This window comes from Saccoglossus kowalevskii, chromosome 19 (genome assembly GCF_978046115.1).
Source record: "Saccoglossus kowalevskii chromosome 19, keSacKowa6.1, whole genome shotgun sequence".
Classification (NCBI taxonomy): domain Eukaryota; kingdom Metazoa; phylum Hemichordata; class Enteropneusta; family Harrimaniidae; genus Saccoglossus; species Saccoglossus kowalevskii.
The window spans coordinates 31,050,947-31,072,120 of record NC_140659.1 but is presented as its reverse complement, the minus strand read 5'-3'; positions in this window follow the sequence as shown (position 1 = coordinate 31,072,120).

The window sequence follows — 21,174 nt, the reverse complement described above, 5'->3', positions numbered from 1 at the left end:
CACATTAGAATACATGACTAAATGGATTGACATTCACATTAGAATACATGACTAAATGGATTGACATTCACATTAGAATACATGACTAAATGGATTGACATTCACATTAGAATACGTGACTAAATCAGTTGACATTCACATTAGAATACATGAATAAGTCAGTTGACATTCACATCAGAATACATTACTAAATGGATTGACATTCACATTAGAATTCATGACTAGGTCAGTTTACATTCACATTAGAATACATGACTAGGTCAGTTTACATCCACATTAGAATACATGACTAAATGGATTGACATTCACATTAGAATACATGACTAAATGAATTGACACTCACATTAGAATACATGACTAAATGGATTGACATTCACATTAGAATTCATGACTAAATCAGTTGATATTCACATTAGAATACATGACTAAATGGATTGACATTCACATCAGAATACATGACTAAGTCAGTTGACATTCACATCAGAATACATGACTAAATGGATTGACATTCACATTAGAATACATGACTAAATCAGTTGACATTCACATTAGAATACATGACTAAATGGATTGACATTCACATTAGAATTCATGACTAAATCAGTTGACATTCACATTAGAATACATGACTAAATGGATTGACATTCACATTAGAATTCATGACTAAATCAGTTGACATTCACATTAGAATACATTACTAAATCAGTTGACATTCACATCAGAATACATTACTAAATGGATTGACATTCACATTAGAATACATGACTAGATCAGTTGACATTCACATTAGAATACATGACTAGGTCAGTTGACATTTACTTTAGAATACATGACTAGGCCAGTTGACATTCACATTAGAATACATGACTAGGTCAGTTGACATTCACACTACAATACATGACTGGTCAGTTGACATTCACATTAGAATACATGACTAAGTCAGTTGACATTCACATCAGAATACATGACTAAATGGATTGACATTCACATTAGAATACATGACTAAATCAGTTGACATTCACATTAGAATACATGACTAAATGGATTGACATTCACATTAGAATACACGACTAGATCAGTTAGAATACATGAGTAAATGGATTGACATTCACATTAGAATACATGACTAAATGGATTGACATTCACATTAGAATACATGACTAGATCAGTTAGAATACATAACTAAATGGATTGACATTCACATTAAAATACATGACTAGATCAGTTGACATTCACATTAGAATACATGACTAAATCAGTTGACATTCACATCAGAATACATTACTAAATGGATTGACATTCACATTAGAATACATGACTAGATCAGTTGACATTCACATTAGAATACATGACTAGGTCAGTTGACATTTACTTTAGAATACATGACTAGGCCAGTTGACATTCACATTAGAATACATGACTAGGTCAGTTGACATTCACACTACAATACATGACTGGTCAGTTGACATTCACATTAGAATACATGACTAAATCAGTTGACATTCACATTAGAATACATGACTAAATGGATTGACATTCACATTAGAATACATGACTAGATCAGTTAGAATACATGACTAAATGGATTGACATTCACATTAGAATACATGACTAAATGGATTGACATTCACATTAGAATACATGACTAGATCAGTTAGAATACATAACTAAATGGATTGACATTCACATTAAAATACATGACTAGATCAGTTGTCATTCACATTAGAATACATGACTAAATGGATTGACATTCACATTAGAATACATGACTAAATCAGTTGACATTCACATTAGAATACATGACTAAGTCAGTTGACATTCACATCAGAATACATGACTAAATGGATTGACATTTACATTAGAATACATGACTAGATCAGTTAGAATACATGACTAAATGGATTGACATTCACATTAGAATACATAACTAAATGGATTGACATTCACATTAGAATACATGACTAAATGGATTGACATTCACATTACAATACATGACTAAATGGATTGACATTCACATTACAATACATGACTAAATGGATTGACATTCACATTAGAATACATGACTAAATGGATTGACATTCACATTAGAATACATGACTAAATGGATTGACATTCACATTAGAATACATGACTAAATGGATTGACATTCACATTAGTATACATGACTAAATGGATTGACATTCACATTAGAATACGTGACTAAATCAGTTGACATTCACATTAGAATACATGACTAAGTCAGTTGACATTCACATCAGAATACATGACTAAATGGATTGACATTCACATTACAATACATGACTAAATGGATTGACATTCACATCAGAATACATTAATAAAGGCATTGACATTCACATTAGAATACATGACTAGATCAGTTGACATTCACATTAGAATACATGACTAAATGGATTGACATTCACATTAGAATACGTGACTAAATCCGTTGACATTCACATTAGAATTCATGACTAGATCAGTTTACATTCACATTAGAATACATGACTAAATGGATTGACATTCACATCAGAATACATTACTAAAGGCATTGACATTCACATTAGAATACATGACTAGATCAGTTGACATTCACATTAGAATACATGACTAAATGGATTGACATTCACATTAGAATACGTGACTAAATCAGTTGACATTCACATTAGAATTCATGACTAGGTCAGTTTACATTCACATTAGAATACATGACTAGGTCAGTTTACATTCACATTAGAATACATGACTAAATGGATTGACATTCACATTAGAATACGTGACTAAATCAGTTGACATTCACATTAGAATTCATGACTAGATCAGTTGACATTCACATTAGAATTCATGACTAGGTCAGTTTACATTCACATTAGAATACATGACTAGATCAGTTGATATTCACATTAGAATACATGACTAGATCAGTTGATATTCACATTAGAATACATGACTAAATGGATTGACATTCACATTAGAATACATGACTAAATGGATTGACATTAACATTAGAATACATGACTAAATGGATTGACATTCACATTAGAATACGTGACTAAATCAGTTGACATTCACATTAGAATACATGAATAAGTCAGTTGACATTCACATCAGAATACATTACTAAATGGATTGACATTCACATTAGAATTCATGACTAGGTCAGTTTACATTCACATTAGAATACATGACTAGGTCTGTTTACATCCACATTAGAATACATGACTAAATGGATTGACATTCACATTAGAATACATGACTAAATGAATTGACATTCACATTATAATACATGACTAAATGGATTGACATTCACATTAGAATTCATGACTAAATCAGTTGATATTCACATTAGAATACATGACTAAATGGATTGACATTCACATTAGAATACATGACTAAAGCAGTTGACATTCACATGTATCAATGCAAACTTATTACAAATTTTCACAAGTGCTTCTGCACAGCCGTTCTGATGTGGGACTGCGGGTGTATTGAATTTTCACTTCATGCTTTTATCTGCACAGAATTCCACAAGCTTTGCTCTAGTAAATCGAGAACCGTTGCTCATCATCATTGCTGATAACCTCTTATCGCGAAAAATCTGCAAAGTACTTGTAGAAACTCTATGGTTGAGTAATCGACAGCAAGTTCAAGATGAACAGCTCTAGTGTTTTGACATGTGAAAATAATTCCGTAATGTTTGGTAGTTTTGTTGCATGATATTTTTTACTTGATAAGGGTTAAAGTGGTCACAGGCAGTGTAGTAGAATGATTGTGTATGTGGTGCTAGTCTCTGTTGTGGCAGGTTTGCCATGACTTATGTTTCTGTTATAGTATCTCTCTCCCTGCAATACACACAGTGGAATTTCACTGTTTTAGCTAGTGTGTGCACTTTGAGAATCCAATATTTTCTTCTGCATTTTGCCATTGTGGTTGCAACACCGAAATGTCCATACTGATGCATGTGACACATGATTAACAGAGATATGTAGTGACAGTTCGGTAGTACAACCGGGTGGTTTGATTCGTAGGAAATATAAGCTGCATTTACTCTACCTCCGACTCTGATTATTTCCTTGTTATCTGTGAATGGACTTAATGTCATGAATTCTCCATTATGTAATCGTTTTCTGATTATTCAGTATGTTTCTCCGTTCTTGAGGTAATAATGGACCATGTGCTAATTCTCGTTTTTGTACTTTGTGAATCTCAGAATATAAGCTATTACTCTGATTAGTTTTGTCAATGAAGAAAACTTATTACATTCAATAACCTCTTGTGTAACTAGAACATGCTGAGTTTTACGTTGCTCCCTTCCAATTTCTGCTTTACCAAGACAGAATATATCATTTGGTCATTCTGTTTTAGGCAAGTACAGAAACTCTGGTCTGGTCTGATTCCAATCTAAACACAAAATGTTGCATAGCTATTTTGGCACGAATCAGGAAACCAGATGCTAGCCCTATCGGATCAAATATGCATGCAATTCGACTGAGATTTATTCTACTTGTCAATTTCGTATTTAGTTCATCTGTTGCATCAGTATCTGCCTCGAATTTCATTAGAACTGTTGAAACTCTAAAACTGAAAACATCTTTCTCCAGTTGCCAAACAGTTCCTAATACTTCCTAATACTCCTCAGTTGTGTATGAAAACGGTTTCTGGTCTATTTGGCCGAGTTGGTTGTTTCCTTAACTACAGATTTGGGCACGAATCTAGAAGCCGTACCTACACACGAATTGGTGACGTCACAAAATACATGACCTTCAATCGGCGGCGTTTCCTCGGTATATACGAATTGGTATATACAAATTACAACAAGAGAACTGGTGATGGTTGTAGAACCATAACTGCCTCAGCTCAAAGATTGTTATGTAATACAGGGGAATGTGAAGGGAAATGTATTGTAATGTTACCTCTGTAATTTACAATATATCTGCATTACCCTTCACTGTGAAGGACAATATGGGAGTTGACTTAAATGACTGGTAAAAGCAAAAATAGTAGTTAGAATTTCCAGATATGCAATCGACACATTGTGAGATATCAAAATATGGATGATAAACAGCAAGTGATATTTCCAGAGATGTAGTTGGAATTGAAGCAAAGGAGTGACATATTAATCCATGAAACATACTCACACATATGGTACATATCATCCTGTCTTATTGTGTGTGGGCAAAGCTGTCATGCACACAATCGGAAAAATATGTTATTACTGTAAATAATTATGAACAATAAAAACTGAAAATAAAAACTATGAACAATTAATAAGGAAAATATGTGATTTGCTATGCAGTTTCCAGAAAATGATTACAAGTCCCAGAAGTGCATACGAGTCGTCAAAACGTACAGTTTGGTGACAGAACCCAAATGAGAAATTTAGAGTCACGGCGAATACTTCTAGCGAGTCACCCCTCAAAATAAACTTGATACCCTGGCGAAGCATGTCTATTATTTCACAACGACTCTCCCAGGGGATTTTCGTCTTCTCAATTTCTCAAGATAAATGTCCCAGGGTTGTTTTGTGTACTAGATGGACATGTTTATTGACAGCATTTCTTGTATTAATTTCCATTGCACAAAAAATAAGAAGAAGTAAATACTGTTACTGAAGCAGAGAATTTGCATGAATTTTTCTCCCGGCCATTCACGCAAACTGCAAACGAAGTGTTTTACCTCATCCATAGATGTTGACACTTTGCAACCGCCTTGATGGATGTATTGTGACGTATTTTGACCCCGGATTCTGACCTTGCGTTCCGGCTACATGTACTGCCCTTTCATACCAGTTCAATTTTCTTTCATTTTTACATCCAAATGTCATGATATTAAATATTTAAAACCAACATTTATTTCACAGCCACTTTTCACTTTTTTAAATTATTTTACTGATCAAAAGACTTTTCACTCCCATCATGCAATCTCCCATAGTACTTCCGCAGACACAGCGGTGATCGCCAACATATCTACAAATAACCTCGTTCTCAGGAGCTGAGGAATAAAGATACTTCAGACACTACACATAAGGTAAAACAAATCACGTGACAATATAATGATAATAACGGTAATAAATCCTAGCTTAACAGTTGAACAGAACACTTATATAGTCAGTCGGGTGACGCCGAGGGTCACGCACTGTGTTGCAAAATGGCCGTGTGCACGTGGTTGAAACTGGGTCATGGCGTGACGGGTGAGGAAGACATCATTAAACACTCTCAAAATCACAATAAAACGGGGGAGTGGTTGCATATTACGGCGTAGCCAACATGGAAAATAAAAAAAAACGCCCAATACAAACGACATGGGTTCGAATCACACTAGATACATACTCACCAGAACCGAAGCAATCAGAAACCAGCAATCGTTTTGGCTTTTCCGTTCAACTCATCGGAACACTGGAGTAGTTAGAAAAATTAACACCACTTAATGACCAACGTCGTGGCGTGGTACACAAGCGTGCCATCAAAATAAAACAAAATTAGCTTGAAAAAAGACAGTGGGTTCGAGTTCCGCTCAGAGCTACCGTAAAAACGTAAATCAAATAAACTGATATCTCTCAAACCGTAGACAAAGAACGTCGCGAAAAAATAATAAACCTCACAAAACTACACCATACAAAACTGAATGAATAAATAATAAAATAACTTACGTCTTAAACTGGACGACGCGCAATTTGTTCAACAGTTTCCAGATTGTCACAAGAGATAAACAATACCCAAGTCAAGGTAAGTTTTGTTAAAGTGTCGATGGCGTTCAGCAACAGACGAATATCTTCTGTGGTGTTGTGGAATTTATACAGTGTCTGCGGAATTGTTGATTGAAGGTTCGAAGCCAGCAGTTAACATTTTGTTAGAAAGTTTCACAATTAAATCAAATATCCAATGATACCAGTACATTTATTTCATTATTTTAACAACTTGCAATGGTGGAAGTTGGTCAAACACGAGTTCTTACACCTAAATAAGTATCAAATATTTGTCGACGTTGAGTGGAAACCCCGGAAAACACTAAACCAGTTGAAAAACACTAAACCTGTCGAAAAACACTAAACCTGACAATAAAAACACTAAACCCGAGGTAAAGGGTGTATTATGGGTGTACCATAATCGTCCAGTGAATATTTGATTAAAAGAAAGCGAAAAAATGAAACAGAACCCACGACGGTTTAGTCTTTTTCAACAGGTTTAGTGTTTTTCAACTGGTTTAGTGTTTTCCGGGGTTTCCACTCAACGATTTGTCGACACATTTATTCTCTCAACCTTGTAGAGGTGGAAATTAATTAAACAACAGGTTTACTCACAAATATAATGGTCAATATTTGTCCATACATTCATTCTGTCAATTTAAGAACTTGTAATTGTTTGAATTAATCAAATGAGAGTTGTCTACACCAAAATAAGCTTCAAATACTTGTCCATACATTTATTCTCTCAATTTAACAACTTGTAATGGTGTAAAATTATTAAATGAGAGTTGTCTACACCAAAATAAGTCTAAAATATTTGTCCACACATTTATTCTCACAATTTAACAATTTGTAATTTGTGGAAGTAAATTAAATGCGACTTTTCTACACCAAAATAAGTCTAAAATATTTGTCCACACATTTAGTCTCTCAATTTAACAACTTGTAATTGTGGGAATTAATCAAACGCAAGTTGTTTACACCAAAATAAGTCTCAAATATTAGTCCATACATTTATTCTCTCAATTTAACAACTTGTAATGGTGTAAAATAATTAAACAAGAGCTGTCTACACCAAAATAAGTCTAAAATATTTGTCCGCACATTTATTCTCTCAATTTAACAACTTGTAATGGTGTAAAATAATTAAACGAGAGCTGTCTACACCGAATAAGTCTAAAATATTTGTCTGCACAGTTATTCTCTCAATTTAACAACTTGTAATGGTGTAAAATAATTAAACGTTGGTTGTCTACACCAAAATAAGTCTAAAATATTTTTCCGCACATTTATTCTCTCAATTTAACAACTTGTAATTGTGGGAATTAATTAAACAAGAGCTATCTACACCAAAATAAGTCTAAAATATTTGTCCGCACACTTATTTTCTCAATTTAACAACTTGTAATTGTGGGAATTAATCAAACGAGAGCTGTCTACACCAAAATAAGTCTAAAATATTTGTCCGCCCATTTATCTTTCAATTTAACAACCTGTAATTGTGGGAATTAATCAGACGTGAGTTGTTTACACCAAACTAAGTATTAGATATTTGTTGAGACATTTATTCTCTCAATTTAACAACTTGTAATGGTGTAAAATAATTAAACAAGAGTTGTCTACACCAAAATTAATCTCAAATATTTGTTCACACATTTATTGTCACAATTTAACCACTTGTTAATAGTGGAAATTACTTAAACGCGACTTGTTTAATCAGTTGACATCAATGCAACTTACCCGCAGACAGTGCACAACAGAGTATCATTATTGAGCAATTATAAACAGGAACGTGTCTTGGCATTAGGGTTAGGGTCGGGTCAGGTATGGGCAACGGAATTATTAACAGGAGCGTGTCTTGGCATTAGGGTTAGGGTCGGGTCAGGTATGGGCAACGCAAATGGCAAACACCCAATTGGCAAGATGTACACTAACGGGTTATGGCATGCATATAGTTTACACAAGTAAAAACACAAAATTAGCAATTTTTTGGACAATTGTAACTCAATAATAGAAATATGTTGTATTTCTATATATATACACACTATATAGTCTTATCAAATGCAAACACATCCAGTCAATCAATTGTGGTCTTGCGGTTCAGTTGTCTACACAGTGATCAGGAGGACCGGGGTTCAATTCCCATGTCTGCCAGTCTTTTTTCGCAAACACTAATTTGTAATAAACCTAAATATGAAAACAAATCATACATTTGCATGACTACCCATATGGTTCAGTGGATATGTACAATGCTAACAATGTGAGAGATCGCTGGTTCGAATCTAGTACGGTTAGTACGATTTTTGAATGCTAGTGAAAACATTGATCCTATTATAAGTACCTATAAGATCCTCGGTCTTTTATATAAACTTCACAAAAACAAAATCTCAGGAAAATTTCACAACATAATTAAATCTATTTATCAGAATGCCACTGGCTGTGTTAAACTAAAAGGTGGTTTGACTGCTAGCTTTCCAGTTCAAAGGGGTATCAGACAGGGAGATGGTTTAAGCCCACTCCTTTTCAATCTTTTCATTAATGATATCAAATGCCAGATAGAATCATCCAATAATGAACCCCCTTTACTTGTAAACAATCATTTGTCATGTTTGATGTATGCGGATGACCTCCTCCTCCTATCACAATCTAAAAATGGTCTGCAAAATGCAATACGCACAGTGGAAACATACTGCAAACAATGGAAACTAGATATCAATGTGTCAAAATCAAAAATTATCATTTTCAACAAGCAAGGTAAAATATTAAGTAAGTTCAGATTTCAAATCAATAGCCAAAAATTGGAAAACGTCTCATCATACTCCTACCTTGGTGTTAAAATCAATGCTACTGGTAAACTGAACAGAGCTCAAGAAGACCTTAGTCACAGAGCAATGAAGGCACTTTTTAAACTAAAACAATTACTCTATGCAGACCCAAATATTCCAATCAAAACACATCTGAAATTGTTTGATGCTATGGTTAAACCAATTTTACTCTACTGTAGCGAAATCTGGGCAAGCGATATTATTAATATGCACTCAACAGACTTGTTTAAACAATCCTTGCCTATGGAAAAATTACATCACAAAATGTGCAAGTACCTACTACAAGTAAACTGTAAAGCCACAAACTTGGCATGTTTACTTGAACTGGGAAGATATCCACTTATCATCTCAAGCATCAAACGTATGATTAACTACTGGCTGAAAATAAAACATATGGATGAAACCACTCTGATCTCTGAGGCCTACAAACTTGGCACCAATTTGGACAAAGAAAACGTCAGTAATTGGACCACAGGCATAAAAAAATTACTGAACCTTTTGGAAATTAGTGATGTTTGCGAAAAAACCAGTATTATCACATTAGCTACAAAAAAACTAAAAAATATGTTTGAGAAACACTGCACAGAAACAATGCATAATGACAATAAAGGCACTAATCACAAAAATAAACTTCGTACCTACAGACAGCTGAAAACTGATTTTGCACTTGAAAAATACCTTGAAATTATTAAAAACCCCATCCACAGATCATCTATGACTAAACTGAGGATAAGTGCCCACATACTTCAGATTGAAGTTGGGCGATATCACAACAGAGATGTCTTAAATAGAACATGCCCTGTCTGTGACTCCAATGAAATTGAAGATGAAGAACACTTCCTCTTCAATTGTAACCAGTACAAATTTGAAAGAGATGCTTTGTTTGAAAACGTAAACTTATCCGGTAATCTGAAAGCACTTCTCAATAACAAAAATTCTGAAACCGTCCAAGCAATTGCCAAGTTTATCAGCGACTGTTTCAATAAAAGAGAGAATTTCATGAAAAGCAATTTACCAGCTGCCTCAAAATAACACCAAAAAAATATTTATATAATAATATTTTCACAGTATTACTATTTATTTCTTTTTTATTATTATTATTATTACTTATGTATTTTATTGTTCCTTATATCCTTATTGTATTCTAATCTAGATCCCAGAAGGGATACGATATCAATAAAGGTTGTTATTATTATTATAAGTAGGACTCAAATCCTATCATCTGTGTGAAGACACTCGTGGTACAGTGGACAAGAACTCAAGTCAGAAAAACAGAACACAAGAATCATACCTCACATGGAAGTCGTCGAAGTACGAACACAGTTGACAGCTGCAGGTCACGTGCAACTACATACACGAGGATCAATGCTGCTCTCCAAATGGGTCCCTTCTTTTGTATTGACCCCCCTATAGATTGCTAATCCCCCTTTCTAACTCTTCCCCCCAAAATAATATATCGCCCCTTTTAGAATGTATTGATCCACAAATTAATGAATATCCATGAGCACAGAAACTGCTACGTCATGAATAAATTAGCATAATTTTTTAATAAAAATTGCATAAAGTGTAGGTACTCCTTCTGGAGTCCTGCCCAGATTTGTTTGACAGCCAACCTTTCACTTTGAATCCACCTTCTGTGTCACACTTTTGGTATTTATTTAATTTAAATTAGTGATTGGGTACACGTAACGTAGTGATACATTATACGTGATTGGGCAATGCAAACCAGATGGCGTGTTGCCACTAGCGCATTGATTGTTGAAGCCACCTGGGGCTATGGAATTAATTAACGTATTTAAACTTGACACATGCGTGTAGTCGGGCACTTTTGCCAGAGATTGTTGGAGAGAGTACATGCTTGCTGTACGATCGTTGCCGTCAGTTTGGGTCGGCCGTGGTAATGTTCACTGAGTCGAGTTACAGTTGAAACTCTGGTTTAAAGTCATTGACAAACAACCGTGTGGTGTGGAGCACGCTTTGGAAACGTGGTGTCAACAAAAACTACTGGGAGGGTAAGGCTAAATGAAGAATCAACGAATCAAGATTCAAGAAACAACGAATCATCAATTCATGAATTGTGCAATGACTATTTTTAATTGCTATTTTATTTGCAAGACATAGCGTTTGTTGTTTTTCAAAAATTAAGAATTAGAATATCCAAGAAATGTCATTCATGCATGCAAGCCTCAGCTCTCACACTTATTGATTTACGTTGGTTCAATTCGAATATAAAACTGTCAATCACAAAATGTTTCCTTCACGGAATACTCAGAACAGAAGGCAAATCCTATGAAAATCGAAATACCCGAGCAATATGAATCAACCCATCTACGCGGATATTTTGAAGCAGAGGCCCGAACATGCGTATATGTTTGGAATTGCGCATGTTTGAAACTGCGCATGCTCTGGCCTCTGCTTCAAAATATCCGCGTAGATGGGTTGATTCATATTGCTCGGGTATTTCGATTTTCACAGGATTTAACCCGTTTTAGTTCGAATAAAGGTAATGCAAGTCGATCGATAGTTTCTACCGATATCATGCTTGAGTTTTGTGAAGCGGATCGAAATATAATTTGGAAAATCGTGTTATTTTCGGGAAGTTTCGATGTCATGGTGTCAACGCTTTCCTACCTTGTGTTATTATATGAGTAGTAGGGGAATTTACCGGCGACTGGACATTGAATGTTTTACGTCCTGGATTGTATTGATATGGGGTAACGTGTTAGTAGTAGTTTCGTGTGTATTAAAATAGTATTGTGAATATTCAAATACGATAGTTTCATTGCATTTAATTGTGTGCTAGTGCACGATTATGGATGGAGTAGCAGGACAAAGGTATTTTTGATCGAGCCTGGTGACATTCTGCCAACACTGTATCAATTTGTTTTGTCAGTTTCTGGGCTTCCTTGGTTGTGTGAACAGAGACACAGATGCCATCCATGTGCATGTCTTCTTTCAGAATGCGTGCTGCATCTAGGTACCCGTTTTCTCCTTCCTCTGCTGTTCTCTTCGGTGCTGTTTGAGAAATAGCTCGAGAGAGAAAAAATATATGTATGTGTTGGTCTTTTCTCTGGTATGAGAACCCTGTTGTACATTTTATATATGTCTCCGAAGACTGCGGAATCTCAGCATCACTCCAAACAGGCTATTAGGAAAATCTGGGCCTTTCATCCAGTAGTCATTTAAACAGTGACCTTGAAACGATGCTGATGAAGTGATTACAATACGTAGTGGAGTGCTTTTCTTCTCTAGTTGCTGGACTGAATGGTGTGCAATATAGAGAACAGGACCTGTATGAGACTCTAACTGTTATGTGAGACAGAAAACAGCATTTCAACCATTTCTTCTATCTCGTTGCTGTAGGTTTCTGCATAATCAGGATTTCTCATCAGATTTTTTTTTTCCGTCTTTTCAACCTGAATTTTGTTGTCTGGAAGGTCATTTGGACCTTCCTTCCATGGGTGAAGAATAGGCCACTGATTACCTACTTTTATACAGGATTCATAATAATTCTAGCTTCGTCAGCATCTGTTGGACTGAGTGTTTCTGGATTACAGTTACATGATTTAACACCACCTCCCATTGCTTCAGTTGTCCAAAAGTCAGTCACGTCAACTGGAGTTGAGCATTTGACATGTAGTACCTGACTAGATACTATGGGATGTTCTATATTGACTGCTCCAAATATTATCTAACGTTGAATGTTGAGCTATTAGGTTTCCTATCTCTACATGCATTCTAGCATTGTAAATACCTATGAGCAGACCAATTTAACCACGTCAACGATGAATGTCACATGATTAATTAATGGTTTGACAGTTCTGCAGTACTGATTTCTGCAATGTCTTCACTGATAGATAAAATGCCAGCTGCCTTGACTTGTTTCTTCTTCATGGGACGTATACGGGTTTCATATACCTTAGTGATGAGCTCTTCTTCTACACCCACTTTAGTAATAGTAGTGCTGACTTTCTTTCCCCTGAGGTGAAGATTTTCTGCAAGTGATGTCTTTGTCAGGCTTATTAGTGCACATGTGTCAAGAAATATATTTACAGGCTGCTGCTTACCATGATGTCCAACTACATTAGTCAGGATGATCGGCAGTATTGTCTCTTGAGTCTTGAGTACATACTGTGGCTACACTATCTTACGACATTGATCCACCCGATGATTAGATGTGTGGCAGATCCAACAATTGTAGCTGGATTAGTATCCTTGTTTCAATAGATAGTTGACTGATGACATGCATGAAGTGGTCTTAACTGGGTTGCGTAATAGTGCTGTGGTTCTCATTCTGGATTTCATTTCTGATGGCATCCAGTTCATGAGGGTTCCACTTTGACTTCTTGTCTCTCTTTCTCCAGCATCCGAAACTATACTGTGATCTGCAGTCATTGTATTCTCTATCCATATCATTAGGTCTGCCTACTTGTTTCAGTGTACCGTAACTGCATTTTGACACTAATTTCACAAAAGCAACTATCTTTGTCATCTTTAAGCAGCTTAAACTTAGCGATATCTTGCATTATGATGTCCTCAAATCGTGGATCTCCATAAATGGAATTGAGGCACTCCATGCAGTGTCATAATCTGACCCAGGCCTTTAATCAGATCAAGTGGTTTACTTGAAGACAGGTTCATAGAAGTGCTATCGCATCACGTTTACTGTATCTTTTGTCCACTATAGCCATGAAGTCAGCTCTGAATGTGAAGTACTCTTATCTGACATCACCTGAAAACCTTTGAAGTTTCAGTTTTTCCATCTTGAATCTGCATAATTGACGGAAATCAGTACATTGTTGCTCGGTATCAGCATGTCTTTTTTATTGTCTGCATTATCTTGGGCTGCATTGCTGTTTTCTGGGTGTTAGCTGGGCATTCAGGATTCAGTGGAGGTGTCCCTGGTTTGATATAATCTACTGCCCTCTGTGAAATGACCAATGAAAGTTTCTTGGCACTCAGCTATCCAGATTTCTTCTTGTTCAAATTCAGTATCATATTTTATATACTGTATGTATTTCATGTTTTTCAATCAGATATTCATACATTTTAATTTTGTTTGTACTAACTGACTTACTTTCTCTTTTGCACGATTTTCACTTATCATAATCCGTACAGCAATTACCTGATGTGTTAAAGGTGCCTCGACTATTCTCTGGTTATTCTTTGCTTCTTTGCTTTTACTTTCATTGTCTGCCAACCGGTATTTACACTCCCGTGGTTCCTATGAATAGAAATTAAAAGATGCGACCTTTAGAGTATGTAAATATCTCGGTGAGCGGTTGGTGGGAAGATCTCGTCCCCCCATGCAAAATTTCGTGCCGCCGCCTATGATTACATGACTAAATCAGTTGACATTCACATTAGAATACATGACTAAATCAATTGATAATCACATTAGAATTCATGACTAAATCAGTTGACATTCACATTAGAATACATGACTAAATCAGTTGACATTCACGTTAGAATACATGACTAAATCAGTTCATATTCACATTAGAATACATGACTAAATCAGTTGACATTCACATTAGAATACATGACTAAATCAGTTGACATTCACATTAGAATACATGACTAAATCAGTTGACATTCACATCAGAATACATGACTAAATGTATTGACATTCACATTAGAATACATGACTAAATCAGTTGACATTCACATTAGAATACATGACTAAATCAGTTGACATTCACATTAGAATACATGACTAAATCAGTTGACATTCACATTAGAATACATGACTAAATCAGTTGACATTCACGTTAGAATACATGACTAAATCAGTTGACATTCACGTTAGAATACATGACTAAATCAGTTGACATTCACATTAGAATACATGACTAAATCAATTGATAATCACATTAGAATTCATGACTAAATCAGTTGACATTCACATTAGAATACATGACTAAATCAGTTGACATTCACATTAGAATACATGACTAAATCAGTTCATATTCACATTAGAATACATGACTAAATCAGTTGACATTCACATTAGAATACATGACTAAATCAGTTGACATTCACATTAGAATACATGACTAAATCAGTTGACATTCACATCAGAATACATGACTAAATGTATTGACATTCACATTAGAATACATGACTAAATCAGTTGACATTCACATTAGAATACATGACTAAATCAGTTGACATTCACATTAGAATACATGACTAAATCAGTTGACATTCACATTAGAATACATGACTAAATCAGTTGACATTCACGTTAGAATACATGACTAAATCAGTTGATATTCACGTTAGAATACATGACTAAATCAGTTGACATTCACATTAGAATACATGACTAAATCAGTTGACATTCACATTAGAATACATGACTAAATCAGTTGACATTCACGTTAGAATACATGACTAAATCAGTTGATATTCACATTAGAATACATGACTAAATGCATTGACATTCACATTAGAATACATGACTAAATCAGTTGACATTCACATTAGAATACATGACTAAATCAGTTGACATTCACATTAGAATACATGACTAAATCAGTTGACATTCACATTAGAATACATGACTAAATCAGTTGACATTCACATTAGAATACATGACTAAATCAGTTGACATTCACATTAGAATACATGACTAAATCAGTTGACATTCACATTAGAATACATGACTAAATCAGTTGACATTCACATTAGAATACATGACTAATTCAGTTCATATTCACATTAGAATACATGACTAAATCAGTTGACATTCACATTAGAATACATGACTAAATCAGTTGACATTCACATTAGAATACATGACTAAATCAGTTGACATTCACATTAGAATACATGACTAAATCAGTTCATATTCACGTTAGAATACATGACTAAATCAGTTGACATTCACATTAGAATACATGACTAAATCAGTTGACATTCACATTAGAATACATGACTAAATCAGTTGACATTCACATCAGAATACATGACTAAATCAGTTGACATTCACATTAGAATACATGACTAAATCAGTTGACATTCACATTAGAATACATGACTAAATCAGTTGACATTCACATTAGAATACATGACTAAATCAGTTGACATTCACATCAGAATACATGACTAAATCAGTTGACATTCACATTAGAATACATGACTAAATCAGTTGACATTCACATTAGAATACATGACTAAATCAGTTGACATTCACATTAGAATACACGACTAAATCAGTTGATATTCACATTAGAATACATGACTAAATCAGTTGACATTCACATTAGAATACATGACTAAATCAGTTGACATTCACATTAGAATACATGACTAAATCAGTTGACATTCACATTAGAATACACGACTAAATCAGTTGACATTCACATTAGAATACATGACTAAATCAGTTCATATTCACATTAGAATACATGACTAAATCAGTTGACATTCACATTAGAATACATGACTAAATCAGTTCATATTCACATTAGAATACATGACTAAATCAGTTGACATTCACATTAGAATACATGACTAAATCAGTTGACATTCGCATTAGAATACATGACTAAATCAGTTGACATTCACATTAGAATACATGACTAAATCAGTTCATATTCACATTAGAATACATGACTAAATCAGTTCATATTCACATTAGAATACATGACTAAATCAGTTCATATTCACATTAGAATACATGACTAGGTCAGTTGACATTCACATTAGAATACATGACTAAATCAGTTGACATTCACATTAGAATACATGACTAAATCAGTTCATATTCACATTAGAATACATGACTAAATCAGTTGACATTCACATTAGAATACATGACTAAATCAGTTGACATTCACATTAGAATACATGACTAAATCAGTTCATATTCACATTAGAATACATGATTAAATCAGTTGACATTCACATTAGAATACATGACTAAATCAGTTGACATTCACATTAGAATACATGACTAAATCAGTTGACATTCACATTAGAATACACGACTAAATCAGTTGATATTCACATTAGAATACATGACTAAATCAGTTCATATTCACATTAGAATACATGACTAAATCAGTTCATATTCACATTAGAATACATGACTAGGTCAGTTCATATTCACATTAGAATACATGACTAGGTCAGTTGACATTCACATTAGAATACATGACTAAATCAGTTGACATTCACATTATAATACATGACTAAATCAGTTGACATTCACATTAGAATACATGACTAAATCAGTTGACATTCACATTAGAATACATGACTAAATCAGTTGACATTCACATTAGAATACATGACTAAATCAGTTGACATTCACATTAGAATACATGACTAAATCAGTTGACATTCACATTAGAATACATGACTAAATCAGTTGACATTCACATCAGAATACATGACTAAATCAGTTCATATTCACAATAGAATACATGACTAGGTCAGTTGACATTCACATTAGAATACATGACTAAATCAGTTGACATTCACATTATAATACATGACTAAATCAGTTGACATTCACATTAGAATACATGACTAAATCAGTTGACATTCACATTAGAATACATGACGAAATCAGTTGACATTCACATTAAAATACATGACTAAATCAGTTGACATTCACATTAGAATACATGACTAAATCAGTTGACATTCATATTAGAATGCATGACTAAATCAGTTGACATTCACATTAGAATACATGACTAAATCAGTTGACATTCACATCAGAATACATGACTAAATCAGTTGATATTCACATTAGAATACATGACTAAATCAGTTGATATTCACATTAGAATACATGACTAAATCAGTTGACATTCACATTAGAATACATGACTAAATCTGTTGATATTCACATCAGAATACATGACTAAATCAGTTGATATTTACACTACATCACTAAATAAATTGACATTCACATTAGAATAGATGACTAAATCAGTTGACATTCACATTAGAATACATGACTAAATCAGTTCATATTCACATTAGAATACATGACTAAATCAGTTGACATTCACATTAGAATACATGACTAAATCAGTTGACATTCACATTAGAATACATGACTAAATCAGTTGACATTCACGTTAGAATACATGACTAAATCAGTTGATATTCACATTAGAATACATGACTAAATGCATTGACATTCACATTAGAATACATGACTAAATCAGTTGACATTCACATTAGAATACATGACTAAATCAGTTGACATTCACATTAGAATACATGACTAAATCAGTTGACATTCACATTAGAATACATGACTAAATCAGTTGACATTCACATTAGAATACATGACTAAATCAGTTGACATTCACATTAGAATACATGACTAAATCAGTTGACATTCACATTAGAATACATGACTAAATCAGTTGACATTCACATTAGAATACATGACTAAATCCGTTCATATTCACATTAGAATACATGACTAAATCAGTTGACATTCACATTAGAATACATGACTAAATCAGTTGACATTCACATTAGAATACATGACTAAATCAGTTGACATTCACATTAGAATACATGACTAAATCAGTTCATATTCACGTTAGAATACATGACTAAATCAGTTGACATTCACATTAGAATACATGACTAAATCAGTTGACATTCACATTAGAATACATGACTAAATCAGTTGACATTCACATCAGAATACATGACTAAATCAGTTGACATTCACATTAGAATACATGACTAAATCAGTTGACATTCACATTAGAATACATGACTAAATCAGTTGACATTCACATTAGAATACATGACTAAATCAGTTGACATTCACATCAGAATACATGACTAAATCAGTTGACATTCACATTAGAATACATGACTAAATCAGTTGACATTCACATTAGAATACATGACTAAATCAGTTGACATTCACATTAGAATACACGACTAAATCAGTTGATATTCACATTAGAATACATGACTAAATCAGTTGACATTCACATTAGAATACATGACTAAATCAGTTGACATTCACATTAGAATACATGACTAAATCAGTTGACATTCACATTAGAATACACGACTAAATCAGTTGATATTCACATTAGAATACATGACTAAATCAGTTCATATTCACATTAGAATACATGACTAAATCAGTTGACATTCACATTAGAATACATGACTAAATCAGTTCATATTCACATTAGAATACATGACTAAATCAGTTGACATTCACATTAGAATACATGACTAAATCAGTTGACAGTCGCATTAGAATACATGACTAAATCAGTTGACATTCACATTAGAATACATGACTAAATCAGTTCATATTCACATTAGAATACATGACTAAATCAGTTCATATTCACATTAGAATACATGACTAAATCAGTTCATATTCACATTAGAATACATGACTAGGTCAGTTGACATTCACATTAGAATACATGACTAAATCAGTTGACATTCACATTAGAATACATGACTAAATCAGTTCATATTCACATTAGAATACATGACTAAATCAGTTGACATTCACATTAGAATACATGACTAAATCAGTTGACATTCACATTAGAATACATGACTAAATCAGTTCATATTCACATTAGAATACATGACTAAATCAGTTGACATTCACATTAGAATACATGACTAAATCAGTTGACATTCACATTAGAATACATGACTAAATCAGTTGACATTCACATTAGAATACACGACTAAATCAGTTGATATTCACATTAGAATACATGACTAAATCAGTTCATATTCACATTAGAATACATGACTAAATCAGTTCATATTCACATTAGAATACATGACTAGGTCAGTTGAAATTCACATTAGAATACATGACTAAATCAGTTGACATTCACATTATAATACATGACTAAATCAGTTGACATTCACATTAGAATACATGACTAAATCAGTTGACATTCACATTAGAATACATGACTAAATCAGTTGACATTCACATTAGAATACATGACTAAATCAGTTCATATTCACATTAGAATACATGACTAGGTCAGTTGACATTCACATTAGAATACATGACTAAATCAGTTGACATTCACATTATAATACATGACTAAATCAGTTGACATTCACATTAGAATACATGACTAAATCAGTTGACATTCACATTAGAATACATGACTAAATCAGTTGACATTCACATTAGAATACATGACTAAATCAGTTGACATTCACATTAGAATACATGACTAAATCAGTTGACATTCACATTAGAATACATGACTAAATCAGTTGACATTCACATCAGAATACATGACTAAATCAGTTCATATTCACATTAGAATACATGACTAAATCAGTTGACATTCACATTAGAATACATGACTAAATCAGTTGACATTCACATTAGAATACATGACTAAATCAGTTGACATTCACATTAGAATACATGACTAAATCAGTTCATATTCACATTAGAATACATGACTAAATCAGTTCATATTCACATTAGAATACATGACTAAATCAGTTCATATTCACATTAGAATACATGACTAGGTCAGTTGACATTCGCATTAGAATACATGACTAAATCAGTTGACATTCACATTAGAATACATGACTAAATCAGTTCATATTCACATTAGAATACATGACTAAATCAGTTGACATTCACATTAGAATACATGACTAAAT